We start from the raw sequence: 17,440 nt of genomic DNA on the forward strand, positions 1-17,440 counted from the left end.
AATGGCATTGGCAAATACACTATTAAAAATCTATACAGTAAGGCCTCGCTAATGCCAACTTCCTCAATTATATGTATTCATCATAAAATGCATTTGAGGGCACCGTAAATTTGTTAAGCTGCAACGCATGTTGCACAAGGTGAGTACCAAGGCAAATAAGATGCTTCTTCTTCGATTCTTCTATACGGATGCGAAATATGGGCAGATTCGCTAAGGTAGAAATGCCGTCGAAAACTGTATGATTTGTACAACGCACCTGAGCTCTCAGAGTCGCTTCTTCATACAGAACAGTATCAGAAGCAGCGGTTTTAGTTATCAGCGGAACCATCCCTATAGGCAGCGGAGATGGAAAGCAAAAGCCTCAGGCATTCCAGGACCATGCTTCTCTGACATTAGAACAACGCGAACAAACGCTCACACTTTGGCAAACAAGATGGAACTGTCAACAGTATGGAAGATGAACAGCGAGACTAATACCCGATTTAAAAAAGTGGGTAAAAAGAAAGCACGGTGAAGTTATCTATTACCTCACACTATTTTTGTTTGGAGTTGAATTGATCGTCTTGTTCGAACAAGGCCACTGCGATGCTTGCAATTGTTTAGTTTTTGGTCTGCAGTTAACAACACCATTGAAAGGAACGAGAACACAAGTAACGAGTTGCAGTAACAAATGTTTCTCCGTGTGAACGCGGCCTTACTAAAACTCACTGCCTACTTCCAGACAAATGTAATTTTTGATAGTTCCTTTCCAGCGCTACCAACATATGTTTATTTTGCCTTGCTAATGCTTGACTAATCGAAGAGACCTATTATTGCCTGACATATCTACACTTCTCACAAAAATTAAGGGAACATTAAAATTTCCTAAATTTCTTAGTGATTTTTGAAAAGCTGTATCTCGGTGAAAAATGGTCGCACGGAGTTCTGACAAAAAGCAATTTGAAGCTTTAAATTTCTAGTTTTAAGATCTTTCATTTTTTTTACTTAACTGTTATTTTGCAATCGTCAGTTCAAAGGCGACACAAACATTTTCGAAATATTTTCCATTTTTTTCTTATTGCACGGGCTTGTCAAAATTTTTCCGACTAAAACTAGCCATACAGTCAACTAGCCTGATTATTTAGCTTCTATTTGCTTTTTTTTGAATTCTCGCTACGATCATTTCTTTTTGAGATATCTGCATTTTACGAAAAAAAACCATTTTATCTTTGATCATTGATATATTAGCAACTAATAACCCCACAATAAATGGGACAATGGTTTTGCGTGTTTATTTTATATATAAATGAAATTCAAAGTCTTCAAATTGGAACTTACAAAATTGTTGCAAAACCCAACAAAGAACAAAGACTATAACCTGTCAGCAAGTGTTAATTGAATTGACTAAACAGCGCACTTTTCCAAAATAATTACATTACCTCTTTAACATTGTTAACATTATTATTTTAATACAGAATTTTGTAATACAGAATTTTAGAAAGCAGAATTTTAAAAAAGCAGAATTTTAAAAAAGCAGAATTTTAAAAAAGCAGAATTTTAAAAAGCAGAATTTTAAAAAGCTGAATTTTGTTTTTAGAATTTTGTACATACAGAATTTCGACACCAACCCGTCATAGACATATGGCGACTAATGAAGGCACTCTGCAAATTTGAGAGGCTCTGATGTGATACTAGCTAATTAAGCCTTGTCTGCGTTAGAAAAACCCACTGCTACTTAGGAAAAATTTGAAGGAATGTTATTTTTTTTCCTAATTTGTTATTCATTTGTATCACTTTATTCATAAGATTATAATTCATTTTTGAAAGCGTTTAGTTATAAAAATCTCTAGGCGTTAAAAGGGGCTTTACTTAAGTGTTTTGCAAGCAACAAGTAATTCTGTTTGCTTCTACATAAAATTAAGTCAATTTTAATTGATCCCTATTAATGTGTCTTTACTGTACATTTCAAATTGATAATTCACACACACGAATATGCATCAATACCCAACAGTGCTTTTGCATATGCATGTATGTGTGCGTTCATACTACTCACCTGTGCGCAAAATGCTGTTAAAATTAATCCAATGAGTAAGTTTCGTTGTAGTTGTACACGCTGCTGCTGCTGTTTCTGTTTGTTGGCTGGCGCCGAATGTATTGTTTTTTCTAGATTTTGCTTTTGTATTCGAAATGCTGTTTGATTGCTCGCTTCAGATGCGCCAACTCCACGCCAAGTGGCTGGCAGTGTTGGTAGCATAGTTGCTGTTGATTGGGTTGTTGTTTTTGTGGCAGCCTTTTTAGCAGGCAAGTTGCTGCTCATTTGGTTGGCTGTCATTTTCAGACGCACAACCATCACTTTTATTTGCTTTTGAATATAACTGATTTCTTTTTGATTTTTTTTTTTTTTTTTGGTATATTTTTATTTTTCACTCCATGTGATGGTATGATATTTGTTAAATATAATTTCACTTTTTATACGTACATATGTATGTATGTATGTTTCTTTGTATATTAAATATTTTCGATTACCTACTATTTTCGTATGAAAAATGCGTATTGCAACTTTGTGCGTTTTTTTTTTGTTTTGTTTTTGTATTATTTTTGTTTTAAGTAAAAGTTTCTGTAGTCTTAGACATGAGCGCTTGCATGATTCAGCGTTTTTTCGTCTGGTTTTCGATATTAAATTAAATTTTGAAAGCGATTTTTTCCCTTTTTTGATATGTAAAATTCGTTACTCAGCTGCTGTGGTGTGTAAAAAACAAAAACAAATATATATACAATGCAATATGTAAATAATGTTATGCTTGTGTTAAGAAGGTAATCATTTCCTCAAATACTATTGCTGCATAGAAGTTGTTTGCTAGCCAACTCAAGCTCAGCGCAAAGTTAAGTCAAGAGAGAGCGCCACTCTTTTTGTCGTCTCACCAACACTTGAATTGCTTGTACGCATGTACATATATAATATATTTTTGGTTTGTGTAGGGCATTTTTATGGTTTCACTACTCAAGCCTCTCACTTGCACACACACACATCAACTACTTTTACTGATTATTCATTTTTTCCGATCTTGCACACAACTCTTCTCAATCTCAATATTTCTGCAATATTTATTGGTGTTGAGCATAGCAATAAACCTAAATTACAAAAACAAAAAAAAAACTAAATTGAATTAAAACTGCGAGCAGCACTCGGCACTCAATTGGCGAGAAGTAATACATACAAGGGATTTCGTTGTCATATGACAGTTACTTTGTTTGCAAATGTCAGCTGGCGCTCACAAGCTCGCTCACTCGCTCGCTTGCCCTCTTACTTGGTTTACTTCATTGTTATTTTTCGGTGTACGCTTACACAAGGTGGCGCAAAACTAATGATCCATGTACAAAACTTTTTTAATAAATCAAAAAAATTATTTTGAGTGATGGAAGTTTTTATTTTGGCCTTGTCTGTTTTTTATACTGGAGCTGTTTATTTGCGAAAATTATAGACCTTCCGATATAATGATTAATTTTGCGCCACCTTGCATTTAAAAATGCTACTTATATGCATACCTGCGTAAGTATGTATGTATGTATGTAGATATGTATGCACGAAACTGTTCATATATTTCCATAGGATTCAATTTTGTCCGTTAATTGCTTAGAAATCCAATAAAATATTCAATTATTCACATTTTTACTATTTATTTATTTTCCTCAGCAATGTGAAGAAATAATTATTATTTTTATGAACGCAGATAATTTTCTCACATTTCCGAGAATAAATCTTCAAAGTGCTATTTCGTGCCTGTTAGTAAGCAAATTTTCCACAATTCATTTGGGTTGGGTGAGAAAAGTTGCAGCTTTTCTAATTTCACTAATCAGTTACCGGGAATTATTGAATTTAATTAAATCTCTGATTTTATCTGTGCGCACAGTTAAATGAATTTTTGCTCATTGGAAATTAAGTGCTCATTTTGCGGCAAAGGTAAAGGGTGTTTGATTAAGGTATACAACTTTGATTTAATTTCGTACCCATTTTGTAGGTAAAACTGGCCTTATCTCGCTAACAATTGATTGAATGTTTTCTTCAATTAGATCAGCTTGATGTCGACCGTAGCTACTAACAATACATTGGAAAATCAAATAAATATGCTCGAAAACTTCCTGCAGGGAAAGGAAAACTGTCAGATTTCGCAAGCAGTTTCTATTGTAAAAATGTTTTAACAGCTTTTTGTATGAAAAATCTACTCAAAATCAGGAAACAAGTTCGTATTGACGTTCTACAAAATATTTACCAATACGAATAGATTAGAGTTCACTCCACATCGACGCCAGCCCCAACTGGGATTTCAATAAACGTGAAGACGCATTATATACCAACAATAACGTATGATCAGTACTACAAATTTGAAAATTCTTTTACTGCTTGTCGCGACGTATTGTGTGAAATTGGGTTTTCTGCGGTTGCAGTAAACTTGGGGAAATACGGGCCACAAATCGAACTATTATATTTCTTGAAGTGAAGGGTTTTGCAAGGAAATGGATTTAAAAAACCTCGATGTGCAACAGTAGAGGGTTGCCACTTTAAAGTGAAATTATATGTTGCAAAAAAAACAATAAATTAAAAAACAGTAAAAAAAAAAATAAATAAATAAAAAAACAAAATAAAAAAAAATCAAAACAAAAATAAAAAAATAATGAACAATTTTAAAAATAAAAAATTAAAAAAACATTTAAAAAAAATTAAAAAAAATATTTTAAATTAAAAAAAATTTTAAAATAAAATTTAAAATTAAAAAAAAAAGTATATATCGTCCCCTTAGTATAACAATAGCCTATGTGCTCATAGGCTATTTTTTTTTATTGAATTTTTGGATTCTCCATCGTCGATTTTATATGTGGTCAAAATTTTGTCAAATTCTAGTTCCACAAAGTGGGTTAAAGCGTCAGTCAAAAAATAATAAATATTTACAGACATAACGAGATTTGAGTAAGAGTTACTTTCAACAAAAAGTTTGAAATTCATTTTCTCAAAACATCAAAAAATGTATAGGCTATTTTAATACTAAGGGGACGATATTTAAAATTACAAAGAAAAAAAAAACAAAAGTACTTCTTTCTATCTAAAGCGACAAATAAAGAAATTTCTAATTAAAAAAACAATTTACTTTATTAATAATTTTTTTAACAGCATTAGTAGCCCTTGTAAAGTGAAATTATTCATTTCACAAAAATAAGTAAACAAAACAAAATAAAATAAAAAATTTTTAAAAATATTTAAAATTTCAAAAAAAAATTTAAATATTTTAATTAAAAAAAAAAAAGACTTGTTTCTAAGGTAATAAAGAAAGAAATTTCTTATTAAAAAAAATTATTATTAATGATTTTTTTAACAGCAATAGTAGGCCCTTTAAAGTGAACTTATTTGTTTCTAAATAAAAAAAAATAAAATAAAATAAAATTTTTTTAAAAATATTTAAAATTTCAAAAACAAATTTTAAATATTTTAAATTACAAAAAAAAAATACTTGTTTCTAAGGTAATAAAGAAAGAAATTTCTTATTGAAAAAAAATTATTATTAATGATTATTTTAACAGCAACAGTAGCCCTTTTAAAGTGAAATTATTTGTTTCTAAAAAAAAACAATATTTTAATATTAAATAAAATAAATAAATATAAAATATAAAAATAAAATTAAATATAAAAAAATACTTGCTTCTAAAAATAATAAACATTTTTTTTAGAAACAAATAATTTCACTTTTGAAATTTTTTTATTTAAAAATTAATTTATCAAAGAACAATTTTTATATTTGCTTTCAGAAAAAATAATTCCACTTTAAAAGGGCAACCCTCTACTGCACAACAGTATACATTTGTTTAGAAACAAATAATTTAATTTTTGAAATTTTTTTATATTAAAAATGAATGTATTAAAATTTTCCACTTTAAAAGGGAAACAGTAGAGGGTGTTTCTGTTAAAAAGGGGGAAAATAACAAAGTTACATTTTTTTAATAAGATTTTTTTTCTGTCGCTCACTTCAGTAATTACAGCCGCAAAAAGATATCATGTCCTCTTAAGATGGCATAGTAGACGTTTTAGGTATAAGTATAACACAAAACCATGTTTCAAATTTTCTATAACCGCCAAAATCTTGTTAAAAAAACGCTTTTCCGGCATTTGCCGCATTAAAAAAATTATAACTCACTCTCTTCCACGCCATTTAATATTTTAGGATGGTTTCATGAAGAGGACAGCTTAAGCTACATTAGTTTCGAGCTAGAATCGAGTAAACTCTACAATGTTGCCTTTTTTCAATTTGCTATTAACCATCATCAATTTTCTTTAAAAATGACTGTGAAGGTGGAGTTTTCTCGATTGTAACTCGAAACTAACTAAAAGAGTTGTTTTCTTGCATATATTTAAGTTCAAAGAGATTTGTTCCGTCTATTATATATGTATAATTGGGGCGTACACCATTTTGAGTGCTTGGCCGAGTTCGACAAATGGAGGGACCTACAGTTTCAAGCCGACTCCGAACGGCAGATATTTTTTAGGAGCAGCTTTTTCATGGCAGAAATACCCTCGAAGGTTTGCCATTGCCTGCCGAGGGGCGGCGGCTATTAAAAAGAACTTTTTCTTCATTTTTGGTCTTTCACCGGGATTCGACCTTACGTTCTCTCTGAATTCCGAATGGTAGTCACGCAGCAACTCATTCGGCTATGGCGGCCGCCGACTATTGTAATAACACATGGGCTGAAAAGTCACAGTTTCAGTTTCAGTTAGTACTAACCTTAAGGGACAGCTGTTAAAATTTCATGAAATTCTATTAATTAGTTCGTGAGTTATCGTGCATTGTTTTCAAAACAATGGATCAAAAAGAGTCTGGTGCTTTAATTTTACACTTCTTCATGATTGACTTGAAAAGTGTTATGGGGACTCCGCTCCATCAGAAGCTACATTAAAACGATGGTTTGCTGACTTCAAACATGGTCGTAGAGGCACCGACGATGCACAAGGCAGTGGACGTTCAATTGAGGCGGTAGTACCAGAAAACATAAAAAAAGTCCACAAAATCGTTATGAATGATCGAAAAGTGAAGTTGCGCGAGTTAGCTGACTTCGTAAAGATACAAAAGAACGTCTTGGCTTTATATTGCATGAGACTTTGTCTATTAGAAAGCTCTGTCCGCGTTTGCTCACTATTTTGTTTCACCAAGACAACGCATCGTCTCACAAGTAAATCAAAACAATGGCAAAACTATATGAATTGAACTTTGAATTACCCCACATCCACCGTATTTGCCAGGTTAGGCTCCCAGCGACTACAAAAAAAAAAAAAAAATGCTCTCCCGTACAAAATTTCGCTCGAATGAAGAGCTTATCGTTGAAATTGAGACCTACTTTGAGGCAAAAGATAAATCGTGCTACTAAAGTGGTGTTGTATTTTTCGAGCGGCGCTGGAAGGATTGCGTTGTGCTTGATGGAAATTACGTTGAGGAATGAAGCTAATTTGGAATAAGGAAACGTGTTTTCTTTGTTAGGCCTGAGACTTATCAGCCCATGTGTTATATGAAAAAGAAATTGCCAGGGGACTCATTAATTGTGGTGCGTGCGTAAAAATTACTGATTTCAACACCAACCCAAAAACTCTAAGTTTTGATCTTCCTGCCATCGAAGTTTGTGTCGCTGCTTAGTATATCCGAGCTCAACTTTTGATGACTCAAACTTTGTTAAGGGGGGAAGCTGGTCTAGAATTTTGAAAAAATCGAAAAATTTTTTTTTGTCTTAAAAGGTGCTTTAGGGTCTTAGAAATAATATACCAAATGAGGGATGCCAGCAAAAATGTCTAAATGCCCAAATTTTTCATTCGACGGCAGTGCCTCGCAGGTATGCCCCGAACGCTATTTACAACTTTAAACGCGTTTTTCTCGAAATCACTTTTTTTAAACTGGCCGAAGACATACCGATTCTTACGAAATTTTGACAATACATTCGAAATACCTTTCTCCGGAGACGTACGTAGGATTTTTTATTTATATTACATAGTTTTTTTTTTAATCAACAATTTTATGTCGTTCTTTATAGTGAAAATTGTAACTTTTTGTTCAAACGTGCACCATTTCGCGAAAAAACAAAATATCGAAAAAATCCTACGTACGTCTCTTTCTGTTGTTATATAGAAACTATTTAAAAAAATTTTATTTTTTGATCCAGGACAAAAATTAAGGAGTTTACGTCTTCGGCAATGGACCCACTAGAAAAAAAGGCGCCTTAGGAGAACTGCTGGACAGCGGCCATTTTGAAATTAATTCAGACGAAAAATTTTGTATTTGTACCATGAAAGCTATATTATTAAACCTATTTCACAGATTTTCGATTGATTCCTTTGTTGAGTCAAAATAAATTCATAAAATATGCCCATTTTTTGCGCTCTAGACCAGCTTCCCCCCTTAAACACATCGTTCAGTATTTGAGTATGTATGTATGTATGTAAATGGTATACATAATATATATAAATATTTTATTTTAACTTTTTAAATATAATAATAAATTCAATAAACAACGTTAAAAAAAATTAAAAAAAAATTATTGCAAGATCGAGATTTGCTAAAAGATCATTCATTCATTATGCCTCTTATACCCATATTTTGATATTCTATTTCATATTTAAATAGTCAAAAAATAAACAAACAAAACTCGATCACACACAATATTCTATAAATATTATTGGTAACACAAGTAGACTGGATAAATAAAACATATCGAAGACAGCAAAGTTGGAATCAAAAGCTATCAGCCCAAAGCACTGACAGCCGCTTTGTGTAAGTAACTAAAAACAGGTATGTCAAGTAGAGGCAACGTAGTGAGTAAAATACATAAATGTAAACGCAAGTTAATAAGAATTAAAACGAAAAGTATGAAATACCACAATACGACTGCCACACAGCCACACAGCCATACGGCCACACAGCCATAGAGTGTAACAATTCATTTGTTTGGCGTTTATTTGTTAAGCCAGCAAACGAACGAGGTGCGAGCTGAATAAAGGTAGGAAAAATTAGTGAGTGAGTGGGACACGTTGTCGGGCGGGCCATCGTGCACGTATTTACATATACGCATACATATGTACGTATAGTTTTTGTCTACGTGCTGGTAGTAGTAGTAAAGTGAGTTTTGTTTTTTGTTGCAAGCGGTGTATTTTGAAGTCTACTCGCTTTTCGCTAGTTCGTTGTCTGGCTCTTCGCTGTGCTAGCCACCGGTGAGAAGCGGTTTGGTTTGAAGTATCTGGCAAAACGTGTTTGCCCGCTTGCTTGCCTTTAGCTGGTCGCCTGCAAGCCAGTCTCTGCTTACAAGTATTGAATTTGGGACAAGATTTTTGGTTTTTATTAAATGCAAAAAAAAAAAAACAAGAAAAATGAAAAATGCAAACCATGGCAGCAAACGAACAACCAAATGCGTTAGATGGGCAAAAGGTAAAGTTGGTAATAAAAAATTAATTATAATTATAAGTACTCGCACAATAAGTTGACTGCTGATGATAGGCTGAGAAATTTGAAAGTGCATTTTTTGTAGACATTGGAAAATATGAAATAAAATGCTCGTTTTCTAGTAAAATTTGGTCACATTGAAATAGTAGTTGGAAATAATAAAACATAAGTCTCTAAACCTTATTACGCCCACGTAGATTTGAGGGAGTAGCAGCTGGGTTTCAGCAGGGTTTATTTGGATATTTTCTTTCGAGCTCGGTGCCACATGGATTAGAAACTGCGCGGTGGAAAACTGTAAAGCAGGTTCGCAAAAGTGGCTGTCCTTGCTGGTGTCAAACAGAATAATAAATAATAATATTTCACACTGCCAAACCCCGATGAGTGAGCGTTCAAGTGCCATGAATATTTATTTGCATATGCAGGTTTTACACTTAGACAAGACGAGAATCGCGTGGAAACGTGATAATTCGTAATTAAGTGGATGACCGAGTTTTTTTTTATTATTTTTATGAAGAGTTATCGCAAGTTCCGCGTTAGCAGAGTTATGAGTTATAGAGCTAAAAGCAAAATTAATGGTTACTGATTCTGCAATTACGTTCTATAACTTCTTCTTCTTCTTAATTGTCGCGCTAATCGCTGACGCGATTTTGGCCGACTTTAACAAAGCGCGCCAATCGCTTCTTAGAGAGCTAGCAAGCGCCACATGAATAATTAATGAGAGTTAGAGCGCATTTTTGTCAGATACGAGCGATTAGAGAGAAATTAGCGTAGTTGCTCGGCTGTAGGATAAATATGAATTCCCTTTCAAGGGGACCTAATTTCATACATTTTGCACGAGTTATGCAAGGGACCGAACTTCGTTACAAATTATCTTGATTTTTAGCTTAATCGAGCTTGCGAATTATCGCGAGACTGTTCGGCTCGAATGAGATAATACAGAAGGATGCGCATACCGCGGCGCCGCTACTCGGCAATCAGTGATTTTGACAGCTGACGTAATTTTGCATTTTACTAATTTTCATATTTGCCATATCTTAAAGGGTTATATACAGTTAGAAGGCCGAAAAAAGCAAAATTTCCAGAATTTTTTCTGAGAAAACTCTTAATTTTATTGATCTAAAAATTTGTACACATATTATGTTATCTTTTAACTGTATTTTAAGACTGAGTATTAGTAAAAATATTTATTTGGAAAGGAGCTGCAGCTGATCTCCGGGAGCTCCTCTCAAACAAGACGTTTTGCGGTGATCACTATATCTCTGAACAGGATCCTCTGAAATTAAAAACCCTAACAGATTTCTTTAAAGTAATGTTAAATCTAGAATACAGTTTTCTGACAAAATGGCCATTTCTCACAAAAAAAAAGTTGATTTTTTACCAAAAAAAATAGCAAAAACGCGTATGATGCCATTGCAATGTTTGTTATTTATGCCTGTTTAAAAAGAAAAAGGGAAAGAGAGCAAAATGCAGAAAAGTATGAGTAAATGATTGGCTAATAGAAGAAGAAAGATACCAGAATTATACATTTTTTTTTGCGTATGGACGTGACAACTTACATATGTATAACTACATTCTCCTGCAATTGCTAACACAAATACATGAATGCGAGAGCCGTTTACGCCAAACTAGAGGTCATCCGCTAAGCGGACTTCAAATTCTAGACAAATATAGTATTTCAGCCCAGCCCCTTAGCTTAATAGTAGTAGAAATATGCAGGAATTATTTTTGCACTAAAGCCATTCCATCCTATCCCATACTCTGGTTTTTTTTTCTATCTTTTCTTAAATTTTCCATTTTGTGTTTGCCATAATTTTAGCTCGTTCTTTAGGCATTCAATAAATTGCACTAATAATTTCTGGCTCAAGCTATCTTTTTTGCGCTGATTCGCTCACTTCAGGCATGAACACAAAATGAGACAATTGTTTTTGTTCGTGAACCACACCACAGACGATGAAGCGAGCCACGGCGTCGGCTGTACCTATCCTACTTCAGTTCTCTTACACACCTCATTATGATACGTCAAAGTTAGCTGTTTCTCAATATTTTAGAGCTGCCACCAATATACTTCAAGATTATTCGTGACCTGGACTCTTGTCAAAAATTGATGTAAAGCGCCTCAGGTGATAGAAAACTAAAGATTCCATGAAATTTCTACCGAACTGATAGAAGTTTCGCTTGTCTGAAATCCGCTCTTGGTACCTAGTACTTGGGTAGCGCAAAATTAATCATCCATTTTTTTATTAATTTTTTACTAAGTAAAATTAGTTTTAAAAATAAAAATAATTTGAAAAAAAAATTATTTTAAAAATAAAAATAATTCTAAAATAAAAATAATTTTAAAAATAAAAATAATTTTAAAAATAAAAATAATTTTAAAAATAAAAATAATTTTGAAAATAAAAATAATAATTTTAAAAATAAAAATATTAAAAAAAAATAATTTTAAAAATAAAAATATTAAAAAAAATAATAATTTTAAAAATAAAAATAATTTTAAAAATATCTAAAAATAATTTTAATTTTTACTGAATAAAAATTATCTCGAGTGCTGAAAATCTGTATGCATTCCATTGCTTTTCCGTTTGTATGCTGCAGCTGCCAAGTTCAAAAGTGTAAAATATAATTAACGTACCGCGCCATTTGCAAAAATTAGAAATCTTTCGATAGGCTGATTGATTTTGTGCCACCTTGTATTTGCTCCACTCCGTAATTATGCAGTGGAGAGATGGCAAACTAAGGCCGGCCACTCTCGGTTGGCTATTTAACCATTGCAATGGAGAGCTCGGCCGCCGTAGCCGAATAAGTTGGTGCAAATCTCCGTGAAACACAAAAATGAAGAAAGCCTTTTTTCTAATAGCGGTCGCCCCTCTGCAGGCATTTGGCAAACCTCCGAGTGTATTTCTGACATAAAAAATATCCTCATAAAAAAAGCCGTTCGGAATCGGCTTAAAACCGTAGGTCTTCTATTTGTGGAACAACATCAAGACGCACGCGATAATTAGGAGGAGGAGCTCGGTCAAACACCCAAAGAGGGTGTAAGCGTCAATTATAAATATATGTATATAGTGGAGATCTTGGTGCCAGGTCCATATATCCCTGCCCCTGCTCTCTCAAGTAACTTTGTGATTTCGTCTTGTGCTCTCTTTCGAATCAGCGAGACACTGCAAACGCCCTACTCTATAGGTATCAGATCTCAAGGACATCGAAGAGCTGATGCCTTAGCTAGTCAAAGCGTTCTGGAAGTAGTTTACTCATGCAGGTAAATGGTGGGGGCTGCATTGGCCAAGAGGGCTCGACTTAATCCAGTGAGCTTTGGGCGAGATTGATTTGAAGTCTTTCTGACCTCAGATGGGTTGAAGATGGTCGAGAGCGTTGTTTGAGGCAAGTTCGGGATTTCATACGGACTCGCTTTGATTTTGATGTCCATGCGCTGAGACTCAACTTAACTTCGAGACCACCGAATTCCCAGATTACTACATTTAAGAACATTTTGCAGAGTTAAAAAACAAAACGCTTACAATACTCGACGCAATACTCTTGAAATCCTCATTTCCATTGATTTGTTGGAAGTTAGCCTTTTTGCGGCTGCTTTTCTCGAGTTTGGTAATTGTTTTTTTTTTTTTTGTGTTTTTGTTTTTTTAAGTATGCATCTCACCTAAACACGCTTTCTTTCCTAGTAAATGCCTGTATTTTCGCTTTGAAGAAGTGAGTTTCACATTTTTTGAATTTAAAATTAATAAAAATTCATTGCTAGCATACATACATATACATATATGTACATATAGTATATACACATACATACATCTGAATGCTGATGGTAGTTAGCGATTAACAAAAACAAAAAAAAAACAATACTGACTAACAATGAACGATGAGCAGCGCTCAGCGAGTAATGAGCCAACAAAAAACCAGCGGAAAACCAGTAACGACAACAAGCAAGCGCAATAAAAGCACACAACAAAACTTTGAAGACAAAAATTGTTGAAAATAAAATGTAATAAAAAAACAGAAACCAAAGCGACGTGTGAAAAATGAAAACAAATAAACCAGCAGTTCGGTGAAATTTCATACATTTCGAAGCCGTCACGTCGCGGGTAAAAAGTAAAAGAAATCTCTCTAAAACAAAAAAAAAAAAAATAATTTCCCTACTGAAATTTTAGCGCTAGGGAACTGAAATACAAGAGTTTTTTTAAGAAACTTTTATTTTACTAAAGAAAGATGCCCAAATGCTTGACTTTGCCTGCCGAACGTAGATCGCTGTTAGCCTTGATACAATACAGAAGATGGCCAAGCATGACAGATTACAAGATTGCGCCATCCGTAAAAGTATTTCTGGCTGTGTGGTTAAAATTGGGCAAACAAGAGAGAGAGAAAAACTATGGAAAATCAGCTCATGAATGCTAGGCAAAGCTGAGGCTACACGTGCCGCAACCAGACTGAGAGCCTCAGGCTGCAAGCTTAATCTCAATTACGGACACTCAAGTATCCTAAGCAATTTTGTGTTCATCCTTTTGGCGACTGATCAATGCGCAACCCTGCTTAGTACGAGCGGAACATTCTCCAGTCACATTCCTTCAAGGGGAGAGTGGGCGGGGTGCAGTATTTGGAGGCAGGGTCTGGTGAATCTGTCCAAGGGTTGCTCGAAATTGGATGAAAGGGTTCGCAGAGGTGTATTGTGCAAGGAGCTCTCTATCAGAATCAAATACAGGTTACTAGACCACTGCAGTGTATTTCAAGCTGAGGTAGTGGCAATCAGAATCAACTGATTGGCTGCTCACTTGTGTAATAACTGTCACCGAGGCTAATATCTACTCCGACAGCCAAGCGACAATCAGGGCCTTGGACTCGATGATGGTGCACTCGAAACTGTTTGGATAATGCTTGACTTTACTTTCGATCGCATCCAAATTCTTCGATATAAGGCTCACCTGGGAACCTGGTCATAGCGACATTGCGAGGCAGATGGAGCTGGCTATACAGGGGAGTTGTGAGGTAGTTACTCCGCGAAACGAGAGGATTGGAGTCCCCTTTACTACCTGCGGTCTCCTCCTGGAGAGGTAGGCTTCGCATCAACTTAGCGCGAGCGTTGGGCAGGTACACAGACTTGTAAGATCGCGAAATCTTTTTGGCAACGAGTGGATCGGAGGCGCACGAGGGATCTTTTAGATGAATAAAATTTCAGTTCTCGAATTTCCATGGTTCCCTTACAGGACATTGATCGTAAGTTATACCTGCTGGGAGACTTGGCACCGAAATGCCGTGTTTTTGTTTTTTTAATATCCAAACAGCTGCCTCTCGAGATTAAAACAAAAAGGATAACGGAATGTTGAAGGCGCAATCTTATTCCATCATTCTTGAGTGGTTGCAAGAATACCACAGCAAAATACCAAAAAATTTTAACGGAGGCAAAGTTTAAAGTTCCTAGCAAAAACAAATAGAAGAAGACTAATCAGCTGGTTGTGTTTATAGTTTGGTTTTAAGTAAATTCGAATTGGAGGAGCAGCCAAGAAAGCAGGGAAAAGGAAGCTGGAGGTTAGATGCGCTTGTCTCATGATATTGTTTTTGATAATAGATCTAAAAGTGTAAAGTCCCACAGCAAACAGTCCGGAAGCACGCAGAAATCAAAATTTTCAGAAAACGCGAACCTTTTTACAAAAAACGCAATCATATGTTTTCGTGATGGATATTTCTGGCAAGTGAAAATATTTCCAGCACAAAATAATCGTTCCTTACGCATCGAACTGTCACTTTGCTCTCTTAAATTTTGATTACGGCCAATGCAAGACGAATCTATTAAAGGTGATGTTGGTAAATCAGCTGAGTTGTTTTTTTTTCTTTCGCCGTGTTCATGTGACTGTCAGCTCAGAATTAAAACAAGGCGAATTCATTATTTGTTTTCTAGTTTCTCAATACTTTACTTTGACAATCAAACGTACAGAACAGTGTTGTTAATCTCTTGCTACCACGCAATATATTTTGATTTTGGTCCCTAGAATGTCAAAATCTATAAACAAAGACTGACACTTTCGAGTAATTTAAACAAAGTTTTATAGTTTAGGGAGAAAATAAATAGAAAGACTCAATTTGCCGTGGGGTTTTTTATTTTTGGTGCTAACGAACGCTTTTTTGTGATAATTAGTAATTACAATTAAACAAATTATTGTATAACCAACAGAACGTTTTATATTTCATGTCGGTAGTAGGGCTCCAGCTTACGTCCTTCGTATTTAAGGCCAATAAGCGCGGAAATCAGTTTACGGTCGCTTTTATAAAAAGCAGCCAATACAAATTGCGAAAAAAACTAAAAACCAGCGCGCATTTTCGAAATGTCTTTGGTTTTTGACAAAAAAAAACATTCTCCTCGCCGTGAGATTCCTATTTCAAGCCACAAGTCAAACAATTTCTAATTGATTTATTTTTGAGTCGGTATCCATTTGATTGTGTGGGCGTTTGCTTCTCAAGCTAAATTCCAGCATAACAGCGTTCAGCTACTAATAAATGTTGCTATTCATTCATGTTTATCAACACTCGGATGCATACAGGAATGTGGATGTATGTGTACGTAACAATTTGCACAGACAATTCATATTTTCCAAGAATTTCACTTGCATTTAGACGTTCTCTGAGCGGTATACACATATGTATATGCAAATATACAACCATTTTTTTGTTTTGTTTACACTTTTGTGTTGTTGCACCACGTCGACGCACTAAATATGCTTGTTGCTGTCGCCGTCATACACAGAATTGCATACTCAAAAACTCACAAACACGCATACATACACACGCGTAAACATCACTGTGCGCAACAAAGGGATTCTGAGCTCGGCTGTTTGTTGTTGCATTCAAAGAAAATTTACTTTTGCCTTTGCAACAACGCCGAAAATTATACGTACTCGTTTACATATTCACATCACGCACAATCTCACTTACAGTAAAAAGTTTCTTTAAAATTATTTGATTGGTTTGCGACTAGCGACGAATTAAACACTTTTTTTCCACTCTCCATACACTCACACTTGTGCGTACATACAAACAATTTGCTTTTGTTTGCCTTTGCTGGCAAAATAACAAAAACACTGCGCGCGCGATCCGAGCGAAAAACGTTCCCCGTCCGTTCGCATTCACGTATCAAACACCAATAAATGTAAACAGCCGTGTTGGCCTGGGGTAGCGCATAGCTGGCAACTCTACTCTCGTGCTCTCTGAGGTGCCTGTTTGACAATTTAAGTAAAATGGTATCACCAATCCTCGTGCAAGCGAATGCAACACTGAATCTTTATCTTGCTTTATCTAAAATTTATCTTACTGGATATTGAACAAATATGCTGAGAGGCATTTAAAGAATAAAAAATTTACGGAAAGCAAACAAAAGCAAGGTATTAACGGAGTATTTAGTTATGTGAGCTAATATGTCTGTATATTAAGCTAAACCTAAAAATTCTAATTAAATAATAAAAAATTAGCAGTCATCAATTAAGCTGTGCCATCTGGCGTTGCTTCTGCTTTCGTTTGTTTTGCTGTTCATTTGTCGTCGCTTAGCCAAGTTCACCGGTTTTGTTTTCGGAGTAACCAATGATTTCTCCAGCAGGCCGCTCCCGCATACAAAGCGTGAAACATGACCATCGCAGTTTTGCTGGTTTCACAGAAGAGGGCGCTCACAGCAGTGGGTTTTGTTGTGGTGTATTTTGCTCAGAATTCAGTAGTTCTGCGGGCAAAAATACAGTTGTGAGCTATGAAATGGGGAAACCTAAATATTACTCACCTCACAGAAATAAGTATACTATGTGCAAAGTTTTTTATGCCGATATCTTTCTTGATAGTAACGGTACATTTTTGTTTGGTATGCCAAAGTCTGTATTTGCAATTCAAGTTAACTATTCGCTGTCATAATTCTATTTTAGTCATATTTCTTAGTACCGTTATTACAAATTTGTGTTGCGAGATTTGGTTTTCATATGAAATAAGTTTATGTGCAATCAGAGATCAGCATT

At 34.6% G+C, this 17,440-nt stretch overlaps 1 long non-coding RNA gene across 1 annotated transcript; it reads right to left on the reverse strand.

Annotated features, from left to right (window-relative positions):
- Positions 1 to 2,509: 2,509 nt before the first annotated feature.
- LOC129236864 (uncharacterized) lies at positions 2,510 to 16,568 on the reverse strand. The gene is made up of 2 exons (XR_008581724.1): positions 16,380 to 16,568; positions 2,510 to 2,718 (listed from the first exon to the last, which is right to left on the reverse strand). It is a non-coding gene; the product is annotated as an uncharacterized LOC129236864 (long non-coding RNA).
- Between the last annotated feature and the right edge of the window lie 872 nt (positions 16,569 to 17,440).

This window comes from Anastrepha obliqua, chromosome 2 (genome assembly GCF_027943255.1).
Source record: "Anastrepha obliqua isolate idAnaObli1 chromosome 2, idAnaObli1_1.0, whole genome shotgun sequence".
Lineage (NCBI taxonomy): Eukaryota > Metazoa > Arthropoda > Insecta > Diptera > Tephritidae > Anastrepha > Anastrepha obliqua.